We start from the raw sequence: 26012 nt of genomic DNA on the forward strand, positions 1-26012 counted from the left end.
CGCGAAGCTGGACGTTGTCAGTGCTTGGGCGGGTGACCGCCTGCGAACACACGGCACTGCCGATAGTTTCAATTCGTATTTCTCTTTCCTCTTCGGTTTCGGAGCTGCAGCGCTATTCGGTCAAGGGCACTGGCGCCACATTTTGCCTCTCAGTATGCCAAGTCGCGCCGTGCGGCCACAGTGAAATGAAGGAGCGTGTGAAAAATTTTCAACAAAGAAAAAAAAATGAAATGTACTAGTAATAAAACTGAATTTGTCTGACAGAACATGTAAAATCAGACAATACATGATAACAGGCAGCAGGTATTTACTTGAGGCATAAGTAATGTGGTGCCCGCCTCGCCATACCTCTCTCAGTCGTTTTGCGCGCTTGTTCTTTTTATATAGGCCGATTGGAGAGCGTCAGCTCTCGCGTCAGCTGAGCAAAGTCGAGACAAGTCGAGACTCAAGGAGAATCGACGCACACGCTATAGGGTGGCCTGCAGCGAGTAAGATGGGGAAAGAAACATTAATTGAAGGACGCGTGGCAAAAGTACTCATACGCAAAAGTTAAAAGCCGGCTGCGGTGGCCGGGAATCGAACCCGGATCAACTGCTTGGAAGGCAACTATGCTGACCATTACACCACCACCGCACGGTTTCCGTCCGCGCACGCCGCGCTGTGTCTGCTTCCCGCCTGTCGGCGGCGGCTCAAGGTGGTCGTAGCTGTAGGCGCATTACGGCGTAGGCGAGCGCATCCAGACAGCGTCTCTACGCACATTTCGCGTCCTTTGGCAAGAGTCGTCGCGTGCGTGCGCCGCAAGAGTACTTAGGCGATCGCGTTCGGGCGTCATTTTTAAGCAGTGCAGTGCAGGATTCAGCGTCTGTAGCATTCTCTCGAGAGGATGCGACGGCGCTGGACGGCAGTCCCACTTTCCCCTCAGGCGTCTGCCGCGGAAAGCACCAGGAAGCTGAGCATCGGTGGTTCAGTGGTAGAATGCTCGCCTGCCACGCGGGCGGCCCGGGTTCGATTCCCGGCCGATGCATCATTTTGTTTTTTCTCCGATAGTGGCGCTGCGTGTCTTTCGCACTCGAACTGCGTGAGCCATGAGAATGCACCGCGGTATTTCCGTGGGAAATAACCTAACATGCAGCGCACACGACTGCTCGTTTGGACTCTTGTGTGCTATTCTACATACTGGCGTCGGCCTAGCATCGCAAGTTGCCTGTCGCGCCGGGAATGCACGTGTAGCAACAGAAAAAAATGAGCCAGGAAGTGCAGACTCTCTACCACTGGTATTTGGTACTTACCGAGATCACTTGCCTCGGTAGCGCAGTAGGCAGCGCGTAAGTCTCATAATCTTAAGGTCGTGAGTTCGATCCTCAACCGGGGCATTTAATTTACTTTCGTCCACAGCTAAATTGACGGCTCTGGGGTTTGCGAAGCAGCGAAACACTTTGTACTTTGTTATCCACAAGGCTTCAACGACTCAGCGTGATAATGTTTACTTCCCGTTATTACTACTTGCAGTTCTTATGTAAAATTTTCAAGGAAAAAAGTACTAGTAATAAAACTGAATTTCGTACGATATAACGTGTAAAGTCACAATGTATGACCTGCTGTATGATGACAGGCAGCAGGTCTTTACTTGCGAAATAAGTAAATAAATATTACTACTTACAGCTTTGCTTTTCCTCCTACCCCTGTAACAACGAGGCATAAAGCAATGGATTGTGACTTTTGACATGCGCGCCTCGCCATGGGCGCGCGAAAAGGTGCTCGCAAACAGGGAAAGTGCGACACGGAAAGCGAGTGGACCGGGTGTAAAGCCGGAGAGAAATGTGCATGTCCGGTGTGGTCTAGTGGCTAGGATACCTGGCTCTCACCCAGGAGGCCCGGGTTCGATTCCCGGTACCGGAACGGAATTTTTCGGAAAAAATCACGACAAGTTTTGACCCTGCGAAAGGCTGTTTCACGCCCTCCTCGCATTATAGCTACTGGTTCATAAACGTCAGCTGAAAACAGTCGAGAGAAACGGTCACGCAATGAAATTACTACGAGCAGCGGAATATAGGGAGAAGAGACGCTGCTCCACTGTTGGACTGCTACCATAGAAATGTTACATGGCAATACGCAGAGCAATTCCCGCGAAGCGATGGAAGGCTGTCTGCACCGAGGTCCGTTAGCTCAGTTGGTTAGAGCGTCGTGCTAATAACGCGAAGGTCGTGGGTTCGATCCCCCCACGGCCCACTACGATTTCACTCTTTCAAAAAGGCAACGCCGATTTCGGCGGGGAAGTATGGTGACAAAGAAATCGTCACATTGTGTGGGAACTGATAGGGGACCAGAACGCGACTTGTCGGGACGCGCTAAAACACTTCACTGGTCACAGCACGGTGAACGCACAGTTTCTCGTCCGATCACCGCTACTGCGCGAAGCTGGACGTTGTCAGTGCTTGGGCGGGTGACCGCCTGCGAACACACGGCACTGCCGATAGTTTCAATTCGTATTTCTCTTTCCTCTTCGGTTTCGGAGCTGCAGCGCTATTCGGTCAAGGGCACTGGCGCCACATTTTGCCTCTCAGTATGCCAAGTCGCGCCGTGCGGCCACAGTGAAATGAAGGAGCGTGTTGAAAAATTTTCAACAAAGAAAAAAAAATGAAATGTACTAGTAATAAAACTGAATTTGTCTGACAGAACATGTAAAATCAGACAATACATGATAACAGGCAGCAGGTATTTACTTGAGGCATAAGTAATGTGGTGCCCGCCTCGCCATACCTCTCTCAGTCGTTTTGCGCGCTTGTTCTTTTTATATAGGCCGATTGGAGAGCGTCAGCTCTCGCGTCAGCTGAGCAAAGTCGAGACAAGTCGAGACTCAAGGAGAATCGACGCACACGCTATAGGGTGGCCTGCAGCGAGTAAGATGGGGAAAGAAACATTAATTGAAGGACGCGTGGCAAAAGTACTCATACGCAAAAGTTAAAAGCCGGCTGCGGTGGCCGGGAATCGAACCCGGATCAACTGCTTGGAAGGCAACTATGCTGACCATTACACCACCACCGCACGGTTTCCGTCCGCGCACGCCGCGCTGTGTCTGCTTCCCGCCTGTCGGCGGCGGCTCAAGGTGGTCGTAGCTGTAGGCGCATTACGGCGTAGGCGAGCGCATCCAGACAGCGTCTCTACGCACATTTCGCGTCCTTTGGCAAGAGTCGTCGCGTGCGTGCGCCGCAAGAGTACTTAGGCGATCGCGTTCGGGCGTCATTTTTAAGCAGTGCAGTGCAGGATTCAGCGTCTGTAGCATTCTCTCGAGAGGATGCGACGGCGCTGGACGGCAGTCCCACTTTCCCCTCAGGCGTCTGCCGCGGAAAGCACCAGGAAGCTGAGCATCGGTGGTTCAGTGGTAGAATGCTCGCCTGCCACGCGGGCGGCCCGGGTTCGATTCCCGGCCGATGCATCATTTTGTTTTTTCTCCGATAGTGGCGCTGCGTGTCTTTCGCACTCGAACTGCGTGAGCCATGAGAATGCACCGCGGTATTTCCGTGGGAAATAACCTAACATGCAGCGCACACGACTGCTCGTTTGGACTCTTGTGTGCTATTCTACATACTGGCGTCGGCCTAGCATCGCAAGTTGCCTGTCGCGCCGGGAATGCACGTGTAGCAACAGAAAAAAATGAGCCAGGAAGTGCAGACTCTCTACCACTGGTATTTGGTACTTACCGAGATCACTTGCCTCGGTAGCGCAGTAGGCAGCGCGTAAGTCTCATAATCTTAAGGTCGTGAGTTCGATCCTCAACCGGGGCATTTAATTTACTTTCGTCCACAGCTAAATTGACGGCTCTGGGGTTTGCGAAGCAGCGAAACACTTTGTACTTTGTTATCCACAAGGCTTCAACGACTCAGCGTGATAATGTTTACTTCCCGTTATTACTACTTGCAGTTCTTATGTAAAATTTTCAAGGAAAAAAGTACTAGTAATAAAACTGAATTTCGTACGATATAACGTGTAAAGTCACAATGTATGACCTGCTGTATGATGACAGGCAGCAGGTCTTTACTTGCGAAATAAGTAAATAAATATTACTACTTACAGCTTTGCTTTTCCTCCTACCCCTGTAACAACGAGGCATAAAGCAATGGATTGTGACTTTTGACATGCGCGCCTCGCCATGGGCGCGCGAAAAGGTGCTCGCAAACAGGGAAAGTGCGACACGGAAAGCGAGTGGACCGGGTGTAAAGCCGGAGAGAAATGTGCATGTCCGGTGTGGTCTAGTGGCTAGGATACCTGGCTCTCACCCAGGAGGCCCGGGTTCGATTCCCGGTACCGGAACGGAATTTTTCGGAAAAAATCACGACAAGTTTTGACCCTGCGAAAGGCTGTTTCACGCCCTCCTCGCATTATAGCTACTGGTTCATAAACGTCAGCTGAAAACAGTCGAGAGAAACGGTCACGCAATGAAATTACTACGAGCAGCGGAATATAGGGAGAAGAGACGCTGCTCCACTGTTGGACTGCTACCATAGAAATGTTACATGGCAATACGCAGAGCAATTCCCGCGAAGCGATGGAAGGCTGTCTGCACCGAGGTCCGTTAGCTCAGTTGGTTAGAGCGTCGTGCTAATAACGCGAAGGTCGTGGGTTCGATCCCCCCACGGCCCACTACGATTTCACTCTTTCAAAAAGGCAACGCCGATTTCGGCGGGGAAGTATGGTGACAAAGAAATCGTCACATTGTGTGGGAACTGATAGGGGACCAGAACGCGACTTGTCGGGACGCGCTAAAACACTTCACTGGTCACAGCACGGTGAACGCACAGTTTCTCGTCCGATCACCGCTACTGCGCGAAGCTGGACGTTGTCAGTGCTTGGGCGGGTGACCGCCTGCGAACACACGGCACTGCCGATAGTTTCAATTCGTATTTCTCTTTCCTCTTCGGTTTCGGAGCTGCAGCGCTATTCGGTCAAGGGCACTGGCGCCACATTTTGCCTCTCAGTATGCCAAGTCGCGCCGTGCGGCCACAGTGAAATGAAGGAGCGTGTTGAAAAATTTTCAACAAAGAAAAAAAAATGAAATGTACTAGTAATAAAACTGAATTTGTCTGACAGAACATGTAAAATCAGACAATACATGATAACAGGCAGCAGGTATTTACTTGAGGCATAAGTAATGTGGTGCCCGCCTCGCCATACCTCTCTCAGTCGTTTTGCGCGCTTGTTCTTTTTATATAGGCCGATTGGAGAGCGTCAGCTCTCGCGTCAGCTGAGCAAAGTCGAGACAAGTCGAGACTCAAGGAGAATCGACGCACACGCTATAGGGTGGCCTGCAGCGAGTAAGATGGGGAAAGAAACATTAATTGAAGGACGCGTGGCAAAAGTACTCATACGCAAAAGTTAAAAGCCGGCTGCGGTGGCCGGGAATCGAACCCGGATCAACTGCTTGGAAGGCAACTATGCTGACCATTACACCACCACCGCACGGTTTCCGTCCGCGCACGCCGCGCTGTGTCTGCTTCCCGCCTGTCGGCGGCGGCTCAAGGTGGTCGTAGCTGTAGGCGCATTACGGCGTAGGCGAGCGCATCCAGACAGCGTCTCTACGCACATTTCGCGTCCTTTGGCAAGAGTCGTCGCGTGCGTGCGCCGCAAGAGTACTTAGGCGATCGCGTTCGGGCGTCATTTTTAAGCAGTGCAGTGCAGGATTCAGCGTCTGTAGCATTCTCTCGAGAGGATGCGACGGCGCTGGACGGCAGTCCCACTTTCCCCTCAGGCGTCTGCCGCGGAAAGCACCAGGAAGCTGAGCATCGGTGGTTCAGTGGTAGAATGCTCGCCTGCCACGCGGGCGGCCCGGGTTCGATTCCCGGCCGATGCATCATTTTGTTTTTTCTCCGATAGTGGCGCTGCGTGTCTTTCGCACTCGAACTGCGTGAGCCATGAGAATGCACCGCGGTATTTCCGTGGGAAATAACCTAACATGCAGCGCACACGACTGCTCGTTTGGACTCTTGTGTGCTATTCTACATACTGGCGTCGGCCTAGCATCGCAAGTTGCCTGTCGCGCCGGGAATGCACGTGTAGCAACAGAAAAAAATGAGCCAGGAAGTGCAGACTCTCTACCACTGGTATTTGGTACTTACCGAGATCACTTGCCTCGGTAGCGCAGTAGGCAGCGCGTAAGTCTCATAATCTTAAGGTCGTGAGTTCGATCCTCAACCGGGGCATTTAATTTACTTTCGTCCACAGCTAAATTGACGGCTCTGGGGTTTGCGAAGCAGCGAAACACTTTGTACTTTGTTATCCACAAGGCTTCAACGACTCAGCGTGATAATGTTTACTTCCCGTTATTACTACTTGCAGTTCTTATGTAAAATTTTCAAGGAAAAAAGTACTAGTAATAAAACTGAATTTCGTACGATATAACGTGTAAAGTCACAATGTATGACCTGCTGTATGATGACAGGCAGCAGGTCTTTACTTGCGAAATAAGTAAATAAATATTACTACTTACAGCTTTGCTTTTCCTCCTACCCCTGTAACAACGAGGCATAAAGCAATGGATTGTGACTTTTGACATGCGCGCCTCGCCATGGGCGCGCGAAAAGGTGCTCGCAAACAGGGAAAGTGCGACACGGAAAGCGAGTGGACCGGGTGTAAAGCCGGAGAGAAATGTGCATGTCCGGTGTGGTCTAGTGGCTAGGATACCTGGCTCTCACCCAGGAGGCCCGGGTTCGATTCCCGGTACCGGAACGGAATTTTTCGGAAAAAATCACGACAAGTTTTGACCCTGCGAAAGGCTGTTTCACGCCCTCCTCGCATTATAGCTACTGGTTCATAAACGTCAGCTGAAAACAGTCGAGAGAAACGGTCACGCAATGAAATTACTACGAGCAGCGGAATATAGGGAGAAGAGACGCTGCTCCACTGTTGGACTGCTACCATAGAAATGTTACATGGCAATACGCAGAGCAATTCCCGCGAAGCGATGGAAGGCTGTCTGCACCGAGGTCCGTTAGCTCAGTTGGTTAGAGCGTCGTGCTAATAACGCGAAGGTCGTGGGTTCGATCCCCCCACGGCCCACTACGATTTCACTCTTTCAAAAAGGCAACGCCGATTTCGGCGGGGAAGTATGGTGACAAAGAAATCGTCACATTGTGTGGGAACTGATAGGGGACCAGAACGCGACTTGTCGGGACGCGCTAAAACACTTCACTGGTCACAGCACGGTGAACGCACAGTTTCTCGTCCGATCACCGCTACTGCGCGAAGCTGGACGTTGTCAGTGCTTGGGCGGGTGACCGCCTGCGAACACACGGCACTGCCGATAGTTTCAATTCGTATTTCTCTTTCCTCTTCGGTTTCGGAGCTGCAGCGCTATTCGGTCAAGGGCACTGGCGCCACATTTTGCCTCTCAGTATGCCAAGTCGCGCCGTGCGGCCACAGTGAAATGAAGGAGCGTGTTGAAAAATTTTCAACAAAGAAAAAAAAATGAAATGTACTAGTAATAAAACTGAATTTGTCTGACAGAACATGTAAAATCAGACAATACATGATAACAGGCAGCAGGTATTTACTTGAGGCATAAGTAATGTGGTGCCCGCCTCGCCATACCTCTCTCAGTCGTTTTGCGCGCTTGTTCTTTTTATATAGGCCGATTGGAGAGCGTCAGCTCTCGCGTCAGCTGAGCAAAGTCGAGACAAGTCGAGACTCAAGGAGAATCGACGCACACGCTATAGGGTGGCCTGCAGCGAGTAAGATGGGGAAAGAAACATTAATTGAAGGACGCGTGGCAAAAGTACTCATACGCAAAAGTTAAAAGCCGGCTGCGGTGGCCGGGAATCGAACCCGGATCAACTGCTTGGAAGGCAACTATGCTGACCATTACACCACCACCGCACGGTTTCCGTCCGCGCACGCCGCGCTGTGTCTGCTTCCCGCCTGTCGGCGGCGGCTCAAGGTGGTCGTAGCTGTAGGCGCATTACGGCGTAGGCGAGCGCATCCAGACAGCGTCTCTACGCACATTTCGCGTCCTTTGGCAAGAGTCGTCGCGTGCGTGCGCCGCAAGAGTACTTAGGCGATCGCGTTCGGGCGTCATTTTTAAGCAGTGCAGTGCAGGATTCAGCGTCTGTAGCATTCTCTCGAGAGGATGCGACGGCGCTGGACGGCAGTCCCACTTTCCCCTCAGGCGTCTGCCGCGGAAAGCACCAGGAAGCTGAGCATCGGTGGTTCAGTGGTAGAATGCTCGCCTGCCACGCGGGCGGCCCGGGTTCGATTCCCGGCCGATGCATCATTTTGTTTTTTCTCCGATAGTGGCGCTGCGTGTCTTTCGCACTCGAACTGCGTGAGCCATGAGAATGCACCGCGGTATTTCCGTGGGAAATAACCTAACATGCAGCGCACACGACTGCTCGTTTGGACTCTTGTGTGCTATTCTACATACTGGCGTCGGCCTAGCATCGCAAGTTGCCTGTCGCGCCGGGAATGCACGTGTAGCAACAGAAAAAAATGAGCCAGGAAGTGCAGACTCTCTACCACTGGTATTTGGTACTTACCGAGATCACTTGCCTCGGTAGCGCAGTAGGCAGCGCGTAAGTCTCATAATCTTAAGGTCGTGAGTTCGATCCTCAACCGGGGCATTTAATTTACTTTCGTCCACAGCTAAATTGACGGCTCTGGGGTTTGCGAAGCAGCGAAACACTTTGTACTTTGTTATCCACAAGGCTTCAACGACTCAGCGTGATAATGTTTACTTCCCGTTATTACTACTTGCAGTTCTTATGTAAAATTTTCAAGGAAAAAAGTACTAGTAATAAAACTGAATTTCGTACGATATAACGTGTAAAGTCACAATGTATGACCTGCTGTATGATGACAGGCAGCAGGTCTTTACTTGCGAAATAAGTAAATAAATATTACTACTTACAGCTTTGCTTTTCCTCCTACCCCTGTAACAACGAGGCATAAAGCAATGGATTGTGACTTTTGACATGCGCGCCTCGCCATGGGCGCGCGAAAAGGTGCTCGCAAACAGGGAAAGTGCGACACGGAAAGCGAGTGGACCGGGTGTAAAGCCGGAGAGAAATGTGCATGTCCGGTGTGGTCTAGTGGCTAGGATACCTGGCTCTCACCCAGGAGGCCCGGGTTCGATTCCCGGTACCGGAACGGAATTTTTCGGAAAAAATCACGACAAGTTTTGACCCTGCGAAAGGCTGTTTCACGCCCTCCTCGCATTATAGCTACTGGTTCATAAACGTCAGCTGAAAACAGTCGAGAGAAACGGTCACGCAATGAAATTACTACGAGCAGCGGAATATAGGGAGAAGAGACGCTGCTCCACTGTTGGACTGCTACCATAGAAATGTTACATGGCAATACGCAGAGCAATTCCCGCGAAGCGATGGAAGGCTGTCTGCACCGAGGTCCGTTAGCTCAGTTGGTTAGAGCGTCGTGCTAATAACGCGAAGGTCGTGGGTTCGATCCCCCCACGGCCCACTACGATTTCACTCTTTCAAAAAGGCAACGCCGATTTCGGCGGGGAAGTATGGTGACAAAGAAATCGTCACATTGTGTGGGAACTGATAGGGGACCAGAACGCGACTTGTCGGGACGCGCTAAAACACTTCACTGGTCACAGCACGGTGAACGCACAGTTTCTCGTCCGATCACCGCTACTGCGCGAAGCTGGACGTTGTCAGTGCTTGGGCGGGTGACCGCCTGCGAACACACGGCACTGCCGATAGTTTCAATTCGTATTTCTCTTTCCTCTTCGGTTTCGGAGCTGCAGCGCTATTCGGTCAAGGGCACTGGCGCCACATTTTGCCTCTCAGTATGCCAAGTCGCGCCGTGCGGCCACAGTGAAATGAAGGAGCGTGTTGAAAAATTTTCAACAAAGAAAAAAAAATGAAATGTACTAGTAATAAAACTGAATTTGTCTGACAGAACATGTAAAATCAGACAATACATGATAACAGGCAGCAGGTATTTACTTGAGGCATAAGTAATGTGGTGCCCGCCTCGCCATACCTCTCTCAGTCGTTTTGCGCGCTTGTTCTTTTTATATAGGCCGATTGGAGAGCGTCAGCTCTCGCGTCAGCTGAGCAAAGTCGAGACAAGTCGAGACTCAAGGAGAATCGACGCACACGCTATAGGGTGGCCTGCAGCGAGTAAGATGGGGAAAGAAACATTAATTGAAGGACGCGTGGCAAAAGTACTCATACGCAAAAGTTAAAAGCCGGCTGCGGTGGCCGGGAATCGAACCCGGATCAACTGCTTGGAAGGCAACTATGCTGACCATTACACCACCACCGCACGGTTTCCGTCCGCGCACGCCGCGCTGTGTCTGCTTCCCGCCTGTCGGCGGCGGCTCAAGGTGGTCGTAGCTGTAGGCGCATTACGGCGTAGGCGAGCGCATCCAGACAGCGTCTCTACGCACATTTCGCGTCCTTTGGCAAGAGTCGTCGCGTGCGTGCGCCGCAAGAGTACTTAGGCGATCGCGTTCGGGCGTCATTTTTAAGCAGTGCAGTGCAGGATTCAGCGTCTGTAGCATTCTCTCGAGAGGATGCGACGGCGCTGGACGGCAGTCCCACTTTCCCCTCAGGCGTCTGCCGCGGAAAGCACCAGGAAGCTGAGCATCGGTGGTTCAGTGGTAGAATGCTCGCCTGCCACGCGGGCGGCCCGGGTTCGATTCCCGGCCGATGCATCATTTTGTTTTTTCTCCGATAGTGGCGCTGCGTGTCTTTCGCACTCGAACTGCGTGAGCCATGAGAATGCACCGCGGTATTTCCGTGGGAAATAACCTAACATGCAGCGCACACGACTGCTCGTTTGGACTCTTGTGTGCTATTCTACATACTGGCGTCGGCCTAGCATCGCAAGTTGCCTGTCGCGCCGGGAATGCACGTGTAGCAACAGAAAAAAATGAGCCAGGAAGTGCAGACTCTCTACCACTGGTATTTGGTACTTACCGAGATCACTTGCCTCGGTAGCGCAGTAGGCAGCGCGTAAGTCTCATAATCTTAAGGTCGTGAGTTCGATCCTCAACCGGGGCATTTAATTTACTTTCGTCCACAGCTAAATTGACGGCTCTGGGGTTTGCGAAGCAGCGAAACACTTTGTACTTTGTTATCCACAAGGCTTCAACGACTCAGCGTGATAATGTTTACTTCCCGTTATTACTACTTGCAGTTCTTATGTAAAATTTTCAAGGAAAAAAGTACTAGTAATAAAACTGAATTTCGTACGATATAACGTGTAAAGTCACAATGTATGACCTGCTGTATGATGACAGGCAGCAGGTCTTTACTTGCGAAATAAGTAAATAAATATTACTACTTACAGCTTTGCTTTTCCTCCTACCCCTGTAACAACGAGGCATAAAGCAATGGATTGTGACTTTTGACATGCGCGCCTCGCCATGGGCGCGCGAAAAGGTGCTCGCAAACAGGGAAAGTGCGACACGGAAAGCGAGTGGACCGGGTGTAAAGCCGGAGAGAAATGTGCATGTCCGGTGTGGTCTAGTGGCTAGGATACCTGGCTCTCACCCAGGAGGCCCGGGTTCGATTCCCGGTACCGGAACGGAATTTTTCGGAAAAAATCACGACAAGTTTTGACCCTGCGAAAGGCTGTTTCACGCCCTCCTCGCATTATAGCTACTGGTTCATAAACGTCAGCTGAAAACAGTCGAGAGAAACGGTCACGCAATGAAATTACTACGAGCAGCGGAATATAGGGAGAAGAGACGCTGCTCCACTGTTGGACTGCTACCATAGAAATGTTACATGGCAATACGCAGAGCAATTCCCGCGAAGCGATGGAAGGCTGTCTGCACCGAGGTCCGTTAGCTCAGTTGGTTAGAGCGTCGTGCTAATAACGCGAAGGTCGTGGGTTCGATCCCCCCACGGCCCACTACGATTTCACTCTTTCAAAAAGGCAACGCCGATTTCGGCGGGGAAGTATGGTGACAAAGAAATCGTCACATTGTGTGGGAACTGATAGGGGACCAGAACGCGACTTGTCGGGACGCGCTAAAACACTTCACTGGTCACAGCACGGTGAACGCACAGTTTCTCGTCCGATCACCGCTACTGCGCGAAGCTGGACGTTGTCAGTGCTTGGGCGGGTGACCGCCTGCGAACACACGGCACTGCCGATAGTTTCAATTCGTATTTCTCTTTCCTCTTCGGTTTCGGAGCTGCAGCGCTATTCGGTCAAGGGCACTGGCGCCACATTTTGCCTCTCAGTATGCCAAGTCGCGCCGTGCGGCCACAGTGAAATGAAGGAGCGTGTTGAAAAATTTTCAACAAAGAAAAAAAAATGAAATGTACTAGTAATAAAACTGAATTTGTCTGACAGAACATGTAAAATCAGACAATACATGATAACAGGCAGCAGGTATTTACTTGAGGCATAAGTAATGTGGTGCCCGCCTCGCCATACCTCTCTCAGTCGTTTTGCGCGCTTGTTCTTTTTATATAGGCCGATTGGAGAGCGTCAGCTCTCGCGTCAGCTGAGCAAAGTCGAGACAAGTCGAGACTCAAGGAGAATCGACGCACACGCTATAGGGTGGCCTGCAGCGAGTAAGATGGGGAAAGAAACATTAATTGAAGGACGCGTGGCAAAAGTACTCATACGCAAAAGTTAAAAGCCGGCTGCGGTGGCCGGGAATCGAACCCGGATCAACTGCTTGGAAGGCAACTATGCTGACCATTACACCACCACCGCACGGTTTCCGTCCGCGCACGCCGCGCTGTGTCTGCTTCCCGCCTGTCGGCGGCGGCTCAAGGTGGTCGTAGCTGTAGGCGCATTACGGCGTAGGCGAGCGCATCCAGACAGCGTCTCTACGCACATTTCGCGTCCTTTGGCAAGAGTCGTCGCGTGCGTGCGCCGCAAGAGTACTTAGGCGATCGCGTTCGGGCGTCATTTTTAAGCAGTGCAGTGCAGGATTCAGCGTCTGTAGCATTCTCTCGAGAGGATGCGACGGCGCTGGACGGCAGTCCCACTTTCCCCTCAGGCGTCTGCCGCGGAAAGCACCAGGAAGCTGAGCATCGGTGGTTCAGTGGTAGAATGCTCGCCTGCCACGCGGGCGGCCCGGGTTCGATTCCCGGCCGATGCATCATTTTGTTTTTTCTCCGATAGTGGCGCTGCGTGTCTTTCGCACTCGAACTGCGTGAGCCATGAGAATGCACCGCGGTATTTCCGTGGGAAATAACCTAACATGCAGCGCACACGACTGCTCGTTTGGACTCTTGTGTGCTATTCTACATACTGGCGTCGGCCTAGCATCGCAAGTTGCCTGTCGCGCCGGGAATGCACGTGTAGCAACAGAAAAAAATGAGCCAGGAAGTGCAGACTCTCTACCACTGGTATTTGGTACTTACCGAGATCACTTGCCTCGGTAGCGCAGTAGGCAGCGCGTAAGTCTCATAATCTTAAGGTCGTGAGTTCGATCCTCAACCGGGGCATTTAATTTACTTTCGTCCACAGCTAAATTGACGGCTCTGGGGTTTGCGAAGCAGCGAAACACTTTGTACTTTGTTATCCACAAGGCTTCAACGACTCAGCGTGATAATGTTTACTTCCCGTTATTACTACTTGCAGTTCTTATGTAAAATTTTCAAGGAAAAAAGTACTAGTAATAAAACTGAATTTCGTACGATATAACGTGTAAAGTCACAATGTATGACCTGCTGTATGATGACAGGCAGCAGGTCTTTACTTGCGAAATAAGTAAATAAATATTACTACTTACAGCTTTGCTTTTCCTCCTACCCCTGTAACAACGAGGCATAAAGCAATGGATTGTGACTTTTGACATGCGCGCCTCGCCATGGGCGCGCGAAAAGGTGCTCGCAAACAGGGAAAGTGCGACACGGAAAGCGAGTGGACCGGGTGTAAAGCCGGAGAGAAATGTGCATGTCCGGTGTGGTCTAGTGGCTAGGATACCTGGCTCTCACCCAGGAGGCCCGGGTTCGATTCCCGGTACCGGAACGGAATTTTTCGGAAAAAATCACGACAAGTTTTGACCCTGCGAAAGGCTGTTTCACGCCCTCCTCGCATTATAGCTACTGGTTCATAAACGTCAGCTGAAAACAGTCGAGAGAAACGGTCACGCAATGAAATTACTACGAGCAGCGGAATATAGGGAGAAGAGACGCTGCTCCACTGTTGGACTGCTACCATAGAAATGTTACATGGCAATACGCAGAGCAATTCCCGCGAAGCGATGGAAGGCTGTCTGCACCGAGGTCCGTTAGCTCAGTTGGTTAGAGCGTCGTGCTAATAACGCGAAGGTCGTGGGTTCGATCCCCCCACGGCCCACTACGATTTCACTCTTTCAAAAAGGCAACGCCGATTTCGGCGGGGAAGTATGGTGACAAAGAAATCGTCACATTGTGTGGGAACTGATAGGGGACCAGAACGCGACTTGTCGGGACGCGCTAAAACACTTCACTGGTCACAGCACGGTGAACGCACAGTTTCTCGTCCGATCACCGCTACTGCGCGAAGCTGGACGTTGTCAGTGCTTGGGCGGGTGACCGCCTGCGAACACACGGCACTGCCGATAGTTTCAATTCGTATTTCTCTTTCCTCTTCGGTTTCGGAGCTGCAGCGCTATTCGGTCAAGGGCACTGGCGCCACATTTTGCCTCTCAGTATGCCAAGTCGCGCCGTGCGGCCACAGTGAAATGAAGGAGCGTGTTGAAAAATTTTCAACAAAGAAAAAAAAATGAAATGTACTAGTAATAAAACTGAATTTGTCTGACAGAACATGTAAAATCAGACAATACATGATAACAGGCAGCAGGTATTTACTTGAGGCATAAGTAATGTGGTGCCCGCCTCGCCATACCTCTCTCAGTCGTTTTGCGCGCTTGTTCTTTTTATATAGGCCGATTGGAGAGCGTCAGCTCTCGCGTCAGCTGAGCAAAGTCGAGACAAGTCGAGACTCAAGGAGAATCGACGCACACGCTATAGGGTGGCCTGCAGCGAGTAAGATGGGGAAAGAAACATTAATTGAAGGACGCGTGGCAAAAGTACTCATACGCAAAAGTTAAAAGCCGGCTGCGGTGGCCGGGAATCGAACCCGGATCAACTGCTTGGAAGGCAACTATGCTGACCATTACACCACCACCGCACGGTTTCCGTCCGCGCACGCCGCGCTGTGTCTGCTTCCCGCCTGTCGGCGGCGGCTCAAGGTGGTCGTAGCTGTAGGCGCATTACGGCGTAGGCGAGCGCATCCAGACAGCGTCTCTACGCACATTTCGCGTCCTTTGGCAAGAGTCGTCGCGTGCGTGCGCCGCAAGAGTACTTAGGCGATCGCGTTCGGGCGTCATTTTTAAGCAGTGCAGTGCAGGATTCAGCGTCTGTAGCATTCTCTCGAGAGGATGCGACGGCGCTGGACGGCAGTCCCACTTTCCCCTCAGGCGTCTGCCGCGGAAAGCACCAGGAAGCTGAGCATCGGTGGTTCAGTGGTAGAATGCTCGCCTGCCACGCGGGCGGCCCGGGTTCGATTCCCGGCCGATGCATCATTTTGTTTTTTCTCCGATAGTGGCGCTGCGTGTCTTTCGCACTCGAACTGCGTGAGCCATGAGAATGCACCGCGGTATTTCCGTGGGAAATAACCTAACATGCAGCGCACACGACTGCTCGTTTGGACTCTTGTGTGCTATTCTACATACTGGCGTCGGCCTAGCATCGCAAGTTGCCTGTCGCGCCGGGAATGCACGTGTAGCAACAGAAAAAAATGAGCCAGGAAGTGCAGACTCTCTACCACTGGTATTTGGTACTTACCGAGATCACTTGCCTCGGTAGCGCAGTAGGCAGCGCGTAAGTCTCATAATCTTAAGGTCGTGAGTTCGATCCTCAACCGGGGCATTTAATTTACTTTCGTCCACAGCTAAATTGACGGCTCTGGGGTTTGCGAAGCAGCGAAACACTTTGTACTTTGTTATCCACAAGGCTTCAACGACTCAGCGTGATAATGTTTACTTCCCGTTATTACTACTTGCAGTTCTTATGTAAAATTTTCAAGGAAAAAAGTACTAGTAATAAAACTGAATTTCGTACGATATAACGTGTAAAGTCACAATGTATGACCTGCTGTATGATGACAGGCAGCAGGTCTTTACTTGCGAAATAAGTAAATAAATATTACTACTTACAGCTTTGCTTTTCCTCCTACCCCTGTAACAACGAGGCATAAAGCAATGGATTGTGACTTTTGACATGCGCGCCTCGCCATGGGCGCGCGAAAAGGTGCTCGCAAACAGGGAAAGTGCGACACGGAAAGCGAGTGGACCGGGTGTAAAGCCGGAGAGAAATGTGCATGTCCGGTGTGGTCTAGTGGCTAGGATACCTGGCTCTCACCCAGGAGGCCCGGGTTCGATTCCCGGTACCGGAACGGAATTTTTCGGAAAAAATCACGACAAGTTTTGACCCTGCGAAAGGCTGTTTCACGCCCTCCTCGCATTATAGCTACTGGTTCATAAACGTCAGCTGAAAACAGTCGAGAGAAACGGTCACGCAATGAAATTACTACGAGCAGCGGAATATAGGGAGAAGAGACGCTGCTCCACTGTTGGACTGCTACCATAGAAATGTTACATGGCAATACGCAGAGCAATTCCCGCGAAGCGATGGAAGGCTGTCTGCACCGAGGTCCGTTAGCTCAGTTGGTTAGAGCGTCGTGCTAATAACGCGAAGGTCGTGGGTTCGATCCCCCCACGGCCCACTACGATTTCACTCTTTCAAAAAGGCAACGCCGATTTCGGCGGGGAAGTATGGTGACAAAGAAATCGTCACATTGTGTGGGAACTGATAGGGGACCAGAACGCGACTTGTCGGGACGCGCTAAAACACTTCACTGGTCACAGCACGGTGAACGCACAGTTTCTCGTCCGATCACCGCTACTGCGCGAAGCTGGACGTTGTCAGTGCTTGGGCGGGTGACCGCCTGCGAACACACGGCACTGCCGATAGTTTCAATTCGTATTTCTCTTTCCTCTTCGGTTTCGGAGCTGCAGCGCTATTCGGTCAAGGGCACTGGCGCCACATTTTGCCTCTCAGTATGCCAAGTCGCGCCGTGCGGCCACAGTGAAATGAAGGAGCGTGTTGAAAAATTTTCAACAAAGAAAAAAAAATGAAATGTACTAGTAATAAAACTGAATTTGTCTGACAGAACATGTAAAATCAGACAATACATGATAACAGGCAGCAGGTATTTACTTGAGGCATAAGTAATGTGGTGCCCGCCTCGCCATACCTCTCTCAGTAGTTTTGCGCGCTTGTTCTTTTTATATAGGCCGATTGGAGAGCGTCAGCTGAGCAAAGTCGAGACAAGTCGAGACTCAAGGAGAATCGACGCACACGCTATAGGGTGGCCTGCAGCGAGTAAGATGGGGAAAGAAACATTAATTGAAGGACGCGTGGCAAAAGTACTCATACGCAAAAGTTAAAAGCCGGCTGCGGTGGCCGGGAATCGAACCCGGATCAACTGCTTGGAAGGCAACTATGCTGACCATTACACCACCACCGCACGGTTTCCGTCCGCGCACGCCGCGCTGTGTCTGCTTCCCGCCTGTCGGCGGCGGCTCAAGGTGGTCGTAGCTGTAGGCGCATTACGGCGTAGGCGAGCGCATCCAGACAGCGTCTCTACGCACATTTCGCGTCCTTTGGCAAGAGTCGTCGCGTGCGTGCGCCGCAAGAGTACTTAGGCGATCGCGTTCGGGCGTCATTTTTAAGCAGTGCAGTGCAGGATTCAGCGTCTGTAGCATTCTCTCGAGAGGATGCGACGGCGCTGGACGGCAGTCCCACTTTCCCCTCAGGCGTCTGCCGCGGAAAGCACCAGGAAGCTGAGCATCGGTGGTTCAGTGGTAGAATGCTCGCCTGCCACGCGGGCGGCCCGGGTTCGATTCCCGGCCGATGCATCATTTTGTTTTTTCTCCGATAGTGGCGCTGCGTGTCTTTCGCACTCGAACTGCGTGAGCCATGAGAATGCACCGCGGTATTTCCGTGGGAAATAACCTAACATGCAGCGCACACGACTGCTCGTTTGGACTCTTGTGTGCTATTCTACATACTGGCGTCGGCCTAGCATCGCAAGTTGCCTGTCGCGCCGGGAATGCACGTGTAGCAACAGAAAAAGATGAGCCAGGAAGTGCAGACTCTCTACCACTGGTATTTGGTACTTACCGAGATCACTTGCCTCGTTAGCGCAGTAGGCAGCGCGTAAGTCTCATAATCTTAAGGTCGTGAGTTCGATCCTCAACCGGGGCATTTAATTTACTTTCGTCCACAGCTAAATTGACGGCTCTGGGGTTTGCGAAGCAGCGAAACACTTTGTACTTTGTTATCCACAAGGCTTCAACGACTCAGCGTGATAATGTTTACTTCCCGTTATTACTACTTGCAGTTCTTATGTAAAATTTTCAAGGAAAAAAGTACTAGTAATAAAACTGAATTTCGTACGATATAACGTGTAAAGTCACAATGTATGACCTGCTGTATGATGACAGGCAGCAGGTCTTTACTTGCGAAATAAGTAAATAAATATTACTACTTACAGCTTTGCTTTTCCTCCTACCCCTGTAACAACGAGGCATAAAGCAATGGATTGTGACTTTTGACATGCGCGCCTCGCCATGGGCGCGCGAAAAGGTGCTCGCAAACAGGGAAAGTGCGACACGGAAAGCGAGTGGACCGGGTGTAAAGCCGGAGAGAAATGTGCATGTCCGGTGTGGTCTAGTGGCTAGGATACCTGGCTCTCACCCAGGAGGCCCGGGTTCGATTCCCGGTACCGGAACGGAATTTTTCGGAAAAAATCACGACAAGTTTTGACCCTGCGAAAGGCTGTTTCACGCCCTCCTCGCATTATAGCTACTGGTTCATAAACGTCAGCTGAAAACAGTCGAGAGAAACGGTCACGCAATGAAATTACTACGAGCAGCGGAATATAGGGAGAAGAGACGCTGCTCCACTGTTGGACTGCTACCATAGAAATGTTACATGGCAATACGCAGAGCAATTCCCGCGAAGCGATGGAAGGCTGTCTGCACCGAGGTCCGTTAGCTCAGTTGGTTAGAGCGTCGTGCTAATAACGCGAAGGTCGTGGGTTCGATCCCCCCACGGCCCACTACGATTTCACTCTTTCAAAAAGGCAACGCCGATTTCGGCGGGGAAGTATGGTGACAAAGAAATCGTCACATTGTGTGGGAACTGATAGGGGACCAGAACGCGACTTGTCGGGACGCGCTAAAACACTTCACTGGTCACAGCACGGTGAACGCACAGTTTCTCGTCCGATCACCGCTACTGCGCGAAGCTGGACGTTGTCAGTGCTTGGGCGGGTGACCGCCTGCGAACACACGGCACTGCCGATAGTTTCAATTCGTATTTCTCTTTCCTCTTCGGTTTCGGAGCTGCAGCGCTATTCGGTCAAGGGCACTGGCGCCACATTTTGCCTCTCAGTATGCCAAGTCGCGCCGTGCGGCCACAGTGAAATGAAGGAGCGTGTTGAAAAATTTTCAACAAAGAAAAAAAAATGAAATGTACTAGTAATAAAACTGAATTTGTCTGACAGAACATGTAAAATCAGACAATACATGATAACAGGCAGCAGGTATTTACTTGAGGCATAAGTAATGTGGTGCCCGCCTCGCCATACCTCTCTCAGTCGTTTTGCGCGCTTGTTCTTTTTATATAGGCCGATTGGAGAGCGTCAGCTCTCGCGTCAGCTGAGCAAAGTCGAGACAAGTCGAGACTCAAGGAGAATCGACGCACACGCTATAGGGTGGCCTGCAGCGAGTAAGATGGGGAAAGAAACATTAATTGAAGGACGCGTGGCAAAAGTACTCATACGCAAAAGTTAAAAGCCGGCTGCGGTGGCCGGGAATCGAACCCGGATCAACTGCTTGGAAGGCAACTATGCTGACCATTACACCACCACCGCACGGTTTCCGTCCGCGCACGCCGCGCTGTGTCTGCTTCCCGCCTGTCGGCGGCGGCTCAAGGTGGTCGTAGCTGTAGGCGCATTACGGCGTAGGCGAGCGCATCCAGACAGCGTCTCTACGCACATTTCGCGTCCTTTGGCAAGAGTCGTCGCGTGCGTGCGCCGCAAGAGTACTTAGGCGATCGCGTTCGGGCGTCATTTTTAAGCAGTGCAGTGCAGGATTCAGCGTCTGTAGCATTCTCTCGAGAGGATGCGACGGCGCTGGACGGCAGTCCCACTTTCCCCTCAGGCGTCTGCCGCGGAAAGCACCAGGAAGCTGAGCATCGGTGGTTCAGTGGTAGAATGCTCGCCTGCCACGCGGGCGGCCCGGGTTCGATTCCCGGCCGATGCATCATTTTGTTTTTTCTCCGATAGTGGCGCTGCGTGTCTTTCGCACTCGAACTGCGTGAGCCATGAGAATGCACCGCGGTATTTCCGTGGGAAATAACCTAACATGCAGCGCACACGACTGCTCGTTTGGACTCTTGTGTGCTATTCTACATACTGGCGTCGGCCTAGCATCGCAAGTTGCCTGTCGCGCCGGGAATGCACGTGTAGCAACAGAAAAAAATGAGCCAGGAAGTGCAGACTCTCTACCACTGGTATTTGGTACTTACCGAGATCACTTGCCTCGGTAGCGCAGTAGGCAGCGCGTAAGTCTCATAATCTTAAGGTCGTGAGTTCGATCCTCAACCGGGGCATTTAATTTACTTTCGTCCACAGCTAAATTGACGGCTCTGGGGTTTGCGAAGCAGCGAAACACTTTGTACTTTGTTATCCACAAGGCTTCAACGACTCAGCGTGATAATGTTTACTTCCCGTTATTACTACTTGCAGTTCTTATGTAAAATTTTCAAGGAAAAAAGTACTAGTAATAAAACTGAATTTCGTACGATATAACGTGTAAAGTCACAATGTATGACCTGCTGTATGATGACAGGCAGCAGGTCTTTACTTGCGAAATAAGTAAATAAATATTACTACTTACAGCTTTGCTTTTCCTCCTACCCCTGTAACAACGAGGCATAAAGCAATGGATTGTGACTTTTGACATGCGCGCCTCGCCATGGGCGCGCGAAAAGGTGCTCGCAAACAGGGAAAGTGCGACACGGAAAGCGAGTGGACCGGGTGTAAAGCCGGAGAGAAATGTGCATGTCCGGTGTGGTCTAGTGGCTAGGATACCTGGCTCTCACCCAGGAGGCCCGGGTTCGATTCCCGGTACCGGAACGGAATTTTTCGGAAAAAATCACGACAAGTTTTGACCCTGCGAAAGGCTGTTTCACGCCCTCCTCGCATTATAGCTACTGGTTCATAAACGTCAGCTGAAAACAGTCGAGAGAAACGGTCACGCAATGAAATTACTACGAGCAGCGGAATATAGGGAGAAGAGACGCTGCTCCACTGTTGGACTGCTACCATAGAAATGTTACATGGCAATACGCAGAGCAATTCCCGCGAAGCGATGGAAGGCTGTCTGCACCGAGGTCCGTTAGCTCAGTTGGTTAGAGCGTCGTGCTAATAACGCGAAGGTCGTGGGTTCGATCCCCCCACGGCCCACTACGATTTCACTCTTTCAAAAAGGCAACGCCGATTTCGGCGGGGAAGTATGGTGACAAAGAAATCGTCACATTGTGTGGGAACTGATAGGGGACCAGAACGCGACTTGTCGGGACGCGCTAAAACACTTCACTGGTCACAGCACGGTGAACGCACAGTTTCTCGTCCGATCACCGCTACTGCGCGAAGCTGGACGTTGTCAGTGCTTGGGCGGGTGACCGCCTGCGAACACACGGCACTGCCGATAGTTTCAATTCGTATTTCTCTTTCCTCTTCGGTTTCGGAGCTGCAGCGCTATTCGGTCAAGGGCACTGGCGCCACATTTTGCCTCTCAGTATGCCAAGTCGCGCCGTGCGGCCACAGTGAAATGAAGGAGCGTGTTGAAAAATTTTCAACAAAGAAAAAAAAATGAAATGTACTAGTAATAAAACTGAATTTGTCTGACAGAACATGTAAAATCAGACAATACATGATAACAGGCAGCAGGTATTTACTTGAGGCATAAGTAATGTGGTGCCCGCCTCGCCATACCTCTCTCAGTCGTTTTGCGCGCTTGTTCTTTTTATATAGGCCGATTGGAGAGCGTCAGCTCTCGCGTCAGCTGAGCAAAGTCGAGACAAGTCGAGACTCAAGGAGAATCGACGCACACGCTATAGGGTGGCCTGCAGCGAGTAAGATGGGGAAAGAAACATTAATTGAAGGACGCGTGGCAAAAGTACTCATACGCAAAAGTTAAAAGCCGGCTGCGGTGGCCGGGAATCGAACCCGGATCAACTGCTTGGAAGGCAACTATGCTGACCATTACACCACCACCGCACGGTTTCCGTCCGCGCACGCCGCGCTGTGTCTGCTTCCCGCCTGTCGGCGGCGGCTCAAGGTGGTCGTAGCTGTAGGCGCATTACGGCGTAGGCGAGCGCATCCAGACAGCGTCTCTACGCACATTTCGCGTCCTTTGGCAAGAGTCGTCGCGTGCGTGCGCCGCAAGAGTACTTAGGCGATCGCGTTCGGGCGTCATTTTTAAGCAGTGCAGTGCAGGATTCAGCGTCTGTAGCATTCTCTCGAGAGGATGCGACGGCGCTGGACGGCAGTCCCACTTTCCCCTCAGGCGTCTGCCGCGGAAAGCACCAGGAAGCTGAGCATCGGTGGTTCAGTGGTAGAATGCTCGCCTGCCACGCGGGCGGCCCGGGTTCGATTCCCGGCCGATGCATCATTTTGTTTTTTCTCCGATAGTGGCGCTGCGTGTCTTTCGCACTCGAACTGCGTGAGCCATGAGAATGCACCGCGGTATTTCCGTGGGAAATAACCTAACATGCAGCGCACACGACTGCTCGTTTGGACTCTTGTGTGCTATTCTACATACTGGCGTCGGCCTAGCATCGCAAGTTGCCTGTCGCGCCGGGAATGCACGTGTAGCAACAGAAAAAAATGAGCCAGGAAGTGCAGACTCTCTACCACTGGTATTTGGTACTTACCGAGATCACTTGCCTCGGTAGCGCAGTAGGCAGCGCGTAAGTCTCATAATCTTAAGGTCGTGAGTTCGATCCTCAACCGGGGCATTTAATTTACTTTCGTCCACAGCTAAATTGACGGCTCTGGGGTTTGCGAAGCAGCGAAACACTTTGTACTTTGTTATCCACAAGGCTTCAACGACTCAGCGTGATAATGTTTACTTCCCGTTATTACTACTTGCAGTTCTTATGTAAAATTTTCAAGGAAAAAAGTACTAGTAATAAAACTGAATTTCGTACGATATAACGTGTAAAGTCACAATGTATGACCTGCTGTATGATGACAGGCAGCAGGTCTTTACTTGCGAAATAAGTAAATAAATATTACTACTTACAGCTTTGCTTTTCCTCCTACCCCTGTAACAACGAGGCATAAAGCAATGGATTGTGACTTTTGACATGCGCGCCTCGCCATGGGCGCGCGAAAAGGTGCTCGCAAACAGGGAAAGTGCGACACGGAAAGCGAGTGGACCGGGTGTAAAGCCGGAGAGAAATGTGCATGTCCGGTGTGGTCTAGTGGCTAGGATACCTGGCTCTCACCCAGGAGGCCCGGGTTCGATTCCCGGTACCGGAACGGAATTTTTCGGAAAAAATCACGACAAGTTTTGACCCTGCGAAAGGCTGTTTCACGCCCTCCTCGCATTATAGCTACTGGTTCATAAACGTCAGCTGAAAACAGTCGAGAGAAACGGTCACGCAATGAAATTACTACGAGCAGCGGAATATAGGGAGAAGAGACGCTGCTCCACTGTTGGACTGCTACCATAGAAATGTTACATGGCAATACGCAGAGCAATTCCCGCGAAGCGATGGAAGGCTGTCTGCACCGAGGTCCGTTAGCTCAGTTGGTTAGAGCGTCGTGCTAATAACGCGAAGGTCGTGGGTTCGATCCCCCCACGGCCCACTACGATTTCACTCTTTCAAAAAGGCAACGCCGATTTCGGCGGGGAAGTATGGTGACAAAGAAATCGTCACATTGTGTGGGAACTGATAGGGGACCAGAACGCGACTTGTCGGGACGCGCTAAAACACTTCACTGGTCACAGCACGGTGAACGCACAGTTTCTCGTCCGATCACCGCTACTGCGCGAAGCTGGACGTTGTCAGTGCTTGGGCGGGTGACCGCCTGCGAACACACGGCACTGCCGATAGTTTCAATTCGTATTTCTCTTTCCTCTTCGGTTTCGGAGCTGCAGCGCTATTCGGTCAAGGGCACTGGCGCCACATTTTGCCTCTCAGTATGCCAAGTCGCGCCGTGCGGCCACAGTGAAATGAAGGAGCGTGTTGAAAAATTTTCAACAAAGAAAAAAAAATGAAATGTACTAGTAATAAAACTGAATTTGTCTGACAGAACATGTAAAATCAGACAATACATGATAACAGGCAGCAGGTATTTACTTGAGGCATAAGTAATGTGGTGCCCGCCTCGCCATACCTCTCTCAGTCGTTTTGCGCGCTTGTTCTTTTTATATAGGCCGATTGGAGAGCGTCAGCTCTCGCGTCAGCTGAGCAAAGTCGAGACAAGTCGAGACTCAAGGAGAATCGACGCACACGCTATAGGGTGGCCTGCAGCGAGTAAGATGGGGAAAGAAACATTAATTGAAGGACGCGTGGCAAAAGTACTCATACGCAAAAGTTAAAAGCCGGCTGCGGTGGCCGGGAATCGAACCCGGATCAACTGCTTGGAAGGCAACTATGCTGACCATTACACCACCACCGCACGGTTTCCGTCCGCGCACGCCGCGCTGTGTCTGCTTCCCGCCTGTCGGCGGCGGCTCAAGGTGGTCGTAGCTGTAGGCGCATTACGGCGTAGGCGAGCGCATCCAGACAGCGTCTCTACGCACATTTCGCGTCCTTTGGCAAGAGTCGTCGCGTGCGTGCGCCGCAAGAGTACTTAGGCGATCGCGTTCGGGCGTCATTTTTAAGCAGTGCAGTGCAGGATTCAGCGTCTGTAGCATTCTCTCGAGAGGATGCGACGGCGCTGGACGGCAGTCCCACTTTCCCCTCAGGCGTCTGCCGCGGAAAGCACCAGGAAGCTGAGCATCGGTGGTTCAGTGGTAGAATGCTCGCCTGCCACGCGGGCGGCCCGGGTTCGATTCCCGGCCGATGCATCATTTTGTTTTTTCTCCGATAGTGGCGCTGCGTGTCTTTCGCACTCGAACTGCGTGAGCCATGAGAATGCACCGCGGTATTTCCGTGGGAAATAACCTAACATGCAGCGCACACGACTGCTCGTTTGGACTCTTGTGTGCTATTCTACATACTGGCGTCGGCCTAGCATCGCAAGTTGCCTGTCGCGCCGGGAATGCACGTGTAGCAACAGAAAAAAATGAGCCAGGAAGTGCAGACTCTCTACCACTGGTATTTGGTACTTACCGAGATCACTTGCCTCGGTAGCGCAGTAGGCAGCGCGTAAGTCTCATAATCTTAAGGTCGTGAGTTCGATCCTCAACCGGGGCATTTAATTTACTTTCGTCCACAGCTAAATTGACGGCTCTGGGGTTTGCGAAGCAGCGAAACACTTTGTACTTTGTTATCCACAAGGCTTCAACGACTCAGCGTGATAATGTTTACTTCCCGTTATTACTACTTGCAGTTCTTATGTAAAATTTTCAAGGAAAAAAGTACTAGTAATAAAACTGAATTTCGTACGATATAACGTGTAAAGTCACAATGTATGACCTGCTGTATGATGACAGGCAGCAGGTCTTTACTTGCGAAATAAGTAAATAAATATTACTACTTACAGCTTTGCTTTTCCTCCTACCCCTGTAACAACGAGGCATAAAGCAATGGATTGTGACTTTTGACATGCGCGCCTCGCCATGGGCGCGCGAAAAGGTGCTCGCAAACAGGGAAAGTGCGACACGGAAAGCGAGTGGACCGGGTGTAAAGCCGGAGAGAAATGTGCATGTCCGGTGTGGTCTAGTGGCTAGGATACCTGGCTCTCACCCAGGAGGCCCGGGTTCGATTCCCGGTACCGGAACGGAA

General features: G+C 51.4%; 53 non-coding genes across 53 annotated transcripts; 42 read left to right on the forward strand and 11 right to left on the reverse strand.

Moving 5' to 3' along the window:
* Nucleotides 1–561: 561 nt before the first annotated feature.
* On the reverse strand, nucleotides 562–633 carry Trnag-ucc (transfer RNA glycine (anticodon UCC)). Its single transcript has one exon. It is a non-coding gene; the product is annotated as a tRNA-Gly (tRNA).
* Nucleotides 634–953: 320 nt separating this feature from the next.
* Trnag-gcc (transfer RNA glycine (anticodon GCC)) lies at nucleotides 954–1024 on the forward strand. Its single transcript has one exon. It is a non-coding gene; the product is annotated as a tRNA-Gly (tRNA).
* A 276-nt stretch (nucleotides 1025–1300) lies between these two features.
* On the forward strand, nucleotides 1301–1373 carry Trnam-cau (transfer RNA methionine (anticodon CAU)). Its single transcript has one exon. It is a non-coding gene; the product is annotated as a tRNA-Met (tRNA).
* Nucleotides 1374–1827: 454 nt separating this feature from the next.
* Nucleotides 1828–1899, forward strand: Trnae-cuc (transfer RNA glutamic acid (anticodon CUC)). Its single transcript has one exon. It is a non-coding gene; the product is annotated as a tRNA-Glu (tRNA).
* Nucleotides 1900–2155: 256 nt separating this feature from the next.
* On the forward strand, nucleotides 2156–2229 carry Trnai-aau (transfer RNA isoleucine (anticodon AAU)). The gene has a single exon. It is a non-coding gene; the product is annotated as a tRNA-Ile (tRNA).
* A 744-nt stretch (nucleotides 2230–2973) lies between these two features.
* On the reverse strand, nucleotides 2974–3045 carry Trnag-ucc (transfer RNA glycine (anticodon UCC)). The gene has a single exon. It is a non-coding gene; the product is annotated as a tRNA-Gly (tRNA).
* A 320-nt stretch (nucleotides 3046–3365) lies between these two features.
* Nucleotides 3366–3436, forward strand: Trnag-gcc (transfer RNA glycine (anticodon GCC)). Its single transcript has one exon. It is a non-coding gene; the product is annotated as a tRNA-Gly (tRNA).
* A 276-nt stretch (nucleotides 3437–3712) lies between these two features.
* Trnam-cau (transfer RNA methionine (anticodon CAU)) lies at nucleotides 3713–3785 on the forward strand. Its single transcript has one exon. It is a non-coding gene; the product is annotated as a tRNA-Met (tRNA).
* A 454-nt stretch (nucleotides 3786–4239) lies between these two features.
* Nucleotides 4240–4311, forward strand: Trnae-cuc (transfer RNA glutamic acid (anticodon CUC)). Its single transcript has one exon. It is a non-coding gene; the product is annotated as a tRNA-Glu (tRNA).
* A 256-nt stretch (nucleotides 4312–4567) lies between these two features.
* Trnai-aau (transfer RNA isoleucine (anticodon AAU)) lies at nucleotides 4568–4641 on the forward strand. Its single transcript has one exon. It is a non-coding gene; the product is annotated as a tRNA-Ile (tRNA).
* A 744-nt stretch (nucleotides 4642–5385) lies between these two features.
* Nucleotides 5386–5457, reverse strand: Trnag-ucc (transfer RNA glycine (anticodon UCC)). Its single transcript has one exon. It is a non-coding gene; the product is annotated as a tRNA-Gly (tRNA).
* Nucleotides 5458–5777: 320 nt separating this feature from the next.
* On the forward strand, nucleotides 5778–5848 carry Trnag-gcc (transfer RNA glycine (anticodon GCC)). The gene has a single exon. It is a non-coding gene; the product is annotated as a tRNA-Gly (tRNA).
* Nucleotides 5849–6124: 276 nt separating this feature from the next.
* On the forward strand, nucleotides 6125–6197 carry Trnam-cau (transfer RNA methionine (anticodon CAU)). The gene has a single exon. It is a non-coding gene; the product is annotated as a tRNA-Met (tRNA).
* Nucleotides 6198–6651: 454 nt separating this feature from the next.
* On the forward strand, nucleotides 6652–6723 carry Trnae-cuc (transfer RNA glutamic acid (anticodon CUC)). Its single transcript has one exon. It is a non-coding gene; the product is annotated as a tRNA-Glu (tRNA).
* Nucleotides 6724–6979: 256 nt separating this feature from the next.
* Trnai-aau (transfer RNA isoleucine (anticodon AAU)) lies at nucleotides 6980–7053 on the forward strand. The gene has a single exon. It is a non-coding gene; the product is annotated as a tRNA-Ile (tRNA).
* Nucleotides 7054–7797: 744 nt separating this feature from the next.
* Nucleotides 7798–7869, reverse strand: Trnag-ucc (transfer RNA glycine (anticodon UCC)). Its single transcript has one exon. It is a non-coding gene; the product is annotated as a tRNA-Gly (tRNA).
* Nucleotides 7870–8189: 320 nt separating this feature from the next.
* Trnag-gcc (transfer RNA glycine (anticodon GCC)) lies at nucleotides 8190–8260 on the forward strand. The gene has a single exon. It is a non-coding gene; the product is annotated as a tRNA-Gly (tRNA).
* Nucleotides 8261–8536: 276 nt separating this feature from the next.
* On the forward strand, nucleotides 8537–8609 carry Trnam-cau (transfer RNA methionine (anticodon CAU)). The gene has a single exon. It is a non-coding gene; the product is annotated as a tRNA-Met (tRNA).
* Nucleotides 8610–9063: 454 nt separating this feature from the next.
* On the forward strand, nucleotides 9064–9135 carry Trnae-cuc (transfer RNA glutamic acid (anticodon CUC)). The gene has a single exon. It is a non-coding gene; the product is annotated as a tRNA-Glu (tRNA).
* A 256-nt stretch (nucleotides 9136–9391) lies between these two features.
* Trnai-aau (transfer RNA isoleucine (anticodon AAU)) lies at nucleotides 9392–9465 on the forward strand. Its single transcript has one exon. It is a non-coding gene; the product is annotated as a tRNA-Ile (tRNA).
* A 744-nt stretch (nucleotides 9466–10209) lies between these two features.
* Nucleotides 10210–10281, reverse strand: Trnag-ucc (transfer RNA glycine (anticodon UCC)). Its single transcript has one exon. It is a non-coding gene; the product is annotated as a tRNA-Gly (tRNA).
* A 320-nt stretch (nucleotides 10282–10601) lies between these two features.
* Nucleotides 10602–10672, forward strand: Trnag-gcc (transfer RNA glycine (anticodon GCC)). The gene has a single exon. It is a non-coding gene; the product is annotated as a tRNA-Gly (tRNA).
* A 276-nt stretch (nucleotides 10673–10948) lies between these two features.
* On the forward strand, nucleotides 10949–11021 carry Trnam-cau (transfer RNA methionine (anticodon CAU)). The gene has a single exon. It is a non-coding gene; the product is annotated as a tRNA-Met (tRNA).
* A 454-nt stretch (nucleotides 11022–11475) lies between these two features.
* Nucleotides 11476–11547, forward strand: Trnae-cuc (transfer RNA glutamic acid (anticodon CUC)). The gene has a single exon. It is a non-coding gene; the product is annotated as a tRNA-Glu (tRNA).
* Nucleotides 11548–11803: 256 nt separating this feature from the next.
* Trnai-aau (transfer RNA isoleucine (anticodon AAU)) lies at nucleotides 11804–11877 on the forward strand. Its single transcript has one exon. It is a non-coding gene; the product is annotated as a tRNA-Ile (tRNA).
* Nucleotides 11878–12621: 744 nt separating this feature from the next.
* Trnag-ucc (transfer RNA glycine (anticodon UCC)) lies at nucleotides 12622–12693 on the reverse strand. The gene has a single exon. It is a non-coding gene; the product is annotated as a tRNA-Gly (tRNA).
* Nucleotides 12694–13013: 320 nt separating this feature from the next.
* Nucleotides 13014–13084, forward strand: Trnag-gcc (transfer RNA glycine (anticodon GCC)). Its single transcript has one exon. It is a non-coding gene; the product is annotated as a tRNA-Gly (tRNA).
* A 276-nt stretch (nucleotides 13085–13360) lies between these two features.
* Nucleotides 13361–13433, forward strand: Trnam-cau (transfer RNA methionine (anticodon CAU)). The gene has a single exon. It is a non-coding gene; the product is annotated as a tRNA-Met (tRNA).
* A 454-nt stretch (nucleotides 13434–13887) lies between these two features.
* Trnae-cuc (transfer RNA glutamic acid (anticodon CUC)) lies at nucleotides 13888–13959 on the forward strand. Its single transcript has one exon. It is a non-coding gene; the product is annotated as a tRNA-Glu (tRNA).
* Nucleotides 13960–14215: 256 nt separating this feature from the next.
* Nucleotides 14216–14289, forward strand: Trnai-aau (transfer RNA isoleucine (anticodon AAU)). Its single transcript has one exon. It is a non-coding gene; the product is annotated as a tRNA-Ile (tRNA).
* Nucleotides 14290–15033: 744 nt separating this feature from the next.
* On the reverse strand, nucleotides 15034–15105 carry Trnag-ucc (transfer RNA glycine (anticodon UCC)). The gene has a single exon. It is a non-coding gene; the product is annotated as a tRNA-Gly (tRNA).
* Nucleotides 15106–15425: 320 nt separating this feature from the next.
* Trnag-gcc (transfer RNA glycine (anticodon GCC)) lies at nucleotides 15426–15496 on the forward strand. The gene has a single exon. It is a non-coding gene; the product is annotated as a tRNA-Gly (tRNA).
* Nucleotides 15497–15772: 276 nt separating this feature from the next.
* Trnam-cau (transfer RNA methionine (anticodon CAU)) lies at nucleotides 15773–15845 on the forward strand. The gene has a single exon. It is a non-coding gene; the product is annotated as a tRNA-Met (tRNA).
* A 454-nt stretch (nucleotides 15846–16299) lies between these two features.
* Trnae-cuc (transfer RNA glutamic acid (anticodon CUC)) lies at nucleotides 16300–16371 on the forward strand. The gene has a single exon. It is a non-coding gene; the product is annotated as a tRNA-Glu (tRNA).
* A 256-nt stretch (nucleotides 16372–16627) lies between these two features.
* Trnai-aau (transfer RNA isoleucine (anticodon AAU)) lies at nucleotides 16628–16701 on the forward strand. Its single transcript has one exon. It is a non-coding gene; the product is annotated as a tRNA-Ile (tRNA).
* A 732-nt stretch (nucleotides 16702–17433) lies between these two features.
* Nucleotides 17434–17505, reverse strand: Trnag-ucc (transfer RNA glycine (anticodon UCC)). Its single transcript has one exon. It is a non-coding gene; the product is annotated as a tRNA-Gly (tRNA).
* A 320-nt stretch (nucleotides 17506–17825) lies between these two features.
* Trnag-gcc (transfer RNA glycine (anticodon GCC)) lies at nucleotides 17826–17896 on the forward strand. Its single transcript has one exon. It is a non-coding gene; the product is annotated as a tRNA-Gly (tRNA).
* An 803-nt stretch (nucleotides 17897–18699) lies between these two features.
* Trnae-cuc (transfer RNA glutamic acid (anticodon CUC)) lies at nucleotides 18700–18771 on the forward strand. The gene has a single exon. It is a non-coding gene; the product is annotated as a tRNA-Glu (tRNA).
* Nucleotides 18772–19027: 256 nt separating this feature from the next.
* On the forward strand, nucleotides 19028–19101 carry Trnai-aau (transfer RNA isoleucine (anticodon AAU)). The gene has a single exon. It is a non-coding gene; the product is annotated as a tRNA-Ile (tRNA).
* Nucleotides 19102–19845: 744 nt separating this feature from the next.
* On the reverse strand, nucleotides 19846–19917 carry Trnag-ucc (transfer RNA glycine (anticodon UCC)). The gene has a single exon. It is a non-coding gene; the product is annotated as a tRNA-Gly (tRNA).
* Nucleotides 19918–20237: 320 nt separating this feature from the next.
* On the forward strand, nucleotides 20238–20308 carry Trnag-gcc (transfer RNA glycine (anticodon GCC)). The gene has a single exon. It is a non-coding gene; the product is annotated as a tRNA-Gly (tRNA).
* A 276-nt stretch (nucleotides 20309–20584) lies between these two features.
* Nucleotides 20585–20657, forward strand: Trnam-cau (transfer RNA methionine (anticodon CAU)). The gene has a single exon. It is a non-coding gene; the product is annotated as a tRNA-Met (tRNA).
* A 454-nt stretch (nucleotides 20658–21111) lies between these two features.
* On the forward strand, nucleotides 21112–21183 carry Trnae-cuc (transfer RNA glutamic acid (anticodon CUC)). The gene has a single exon. It is a non-coding gene; the product is annotated as a tRNA-Glu (tRNA).
* A 256-nt stretch (nucleotides 21184–21439) lies between these two features.
* Trnai-aau (transfer RNA isoleucine (anticodon AAU)) lies at nucleotides 21440–21513 on the forward strand. Its single transcript has one exon. It is a non-coding gene; the product is annotated as a tRNA-Ile (tRNA).
* A 744-nt stretch (nucleotides 21514–22257) lies between these two features.
* Nucleotides 22258–22329, reverse strand: Trnag-ucc (transfer RNA glycine (anticodon UCC)). Its single transcript has one exon. It is a non-coding gene; the product is annotated as a tRNA-Gly (tRNA).
* A 320-nt stretch (nucleotides 22330–22649) lies between these two features.
* Trnag-gcc (transfer RNA glycine (anticodon GCC)) lies at nucleotides 22650–22720 on the forward strand. Its single transcript has one exon. It is a non-coding gene; the product is annotated as a tRNA-Gly (tRNA).
* Nucleotides 22721–22996: 276 nt separating this feature from the next.
* Nucleotides 22997–23069, forward strand: Trnam-cau (transfer RNA methionine (anticodon CAU)). The gene has a single exon. It is a non-coding gene; the product is annotated as a tRNA-Met (tRNA).
* A 454-nt stretch (nucleotides 23070–23523) lies between these two features.
* Trnae-cuc (transfer RNA glutamic acid (anticodon CUC)) lies at nucleotides 23524–23595 on the forward strand. The gene has a single exon. It is a non-coding gene; the product is annotated as a tRNA-Glu (tRNA).
* A 256-nt stretch (nucleotides 23596–23851) lies between these two features.
* Nucleotides 23852–23925, forward strand: Trnai-aau (transfer RNA isoleucine (anticodon AAU)). Its single transcript has one exon. It is a non-coding gene; the product is annotated as a tRNA-Ile (tRNA).
* A 744-nt stretch (nucleotides 23926–24669) lies between these two features.
* Trnag-ucc (transfer RNA glycine (anticodon UCC)) lies at nucleotides 24670–24741 on the reverse strand. Its single transcript has one exon. It is a non-coding gene; the product is annotated as a tRNA-Gly (tRNA).
* Nucleotides 24742–25061: 320 nt separating this feature from the next.
* Trnag-gcc (transfer RNA glycine (anticodon GCC)) lies at nucleotides 25062–25132 on the forward strand. The gene has a single exon. It is a non-coding gene; the product is annotated as a tRNA-Gly (tRNA).
* A 276-nt stretch (nucleotides 25133–25408) lies between these two features.
* On the forward strand, nucleotides 25409–25481 carry Trnam-cau (transfer RNA methionine (anticodon CAU)). The gene has a single exon. It is a non-coding gene; the product is annotated as a tRNA-Met (tRNA).
* A 454-nt stretch (nucleotides 25482–25935) lies between these two features.
* Trnae-cuc (transfer RNA glutamic acid (anticodon CUC)) lies at nucleotides 25936–26007 on the forward strand. The gene has a single exon. It is a non-coding gene; the product is annotated as a tRNA-Glu (tRNA).
* The last annotated feature ends 5 nt before the right edge of the window (nucleotides 26008–26012 follow it).

This window comes from Schistocerca cancellata, unplaced genomic scaffold (assembly GCF_023864275.1).
Source record: "Schistocerca cancellata isolate TAMUIC-IGC-003103 unplaced genomic scaffold, iqSchCanc2.1 HiC_scaffold_1089, whole genome shotgun sequence".
Classification (NCBI taxonomy): domain Eukaryota; kingdom Metazoa; phylum Arthropoda; class Insecta; order Orthoptera; family Acrididae; genus Schistocerca; species Schistocerca cancellata.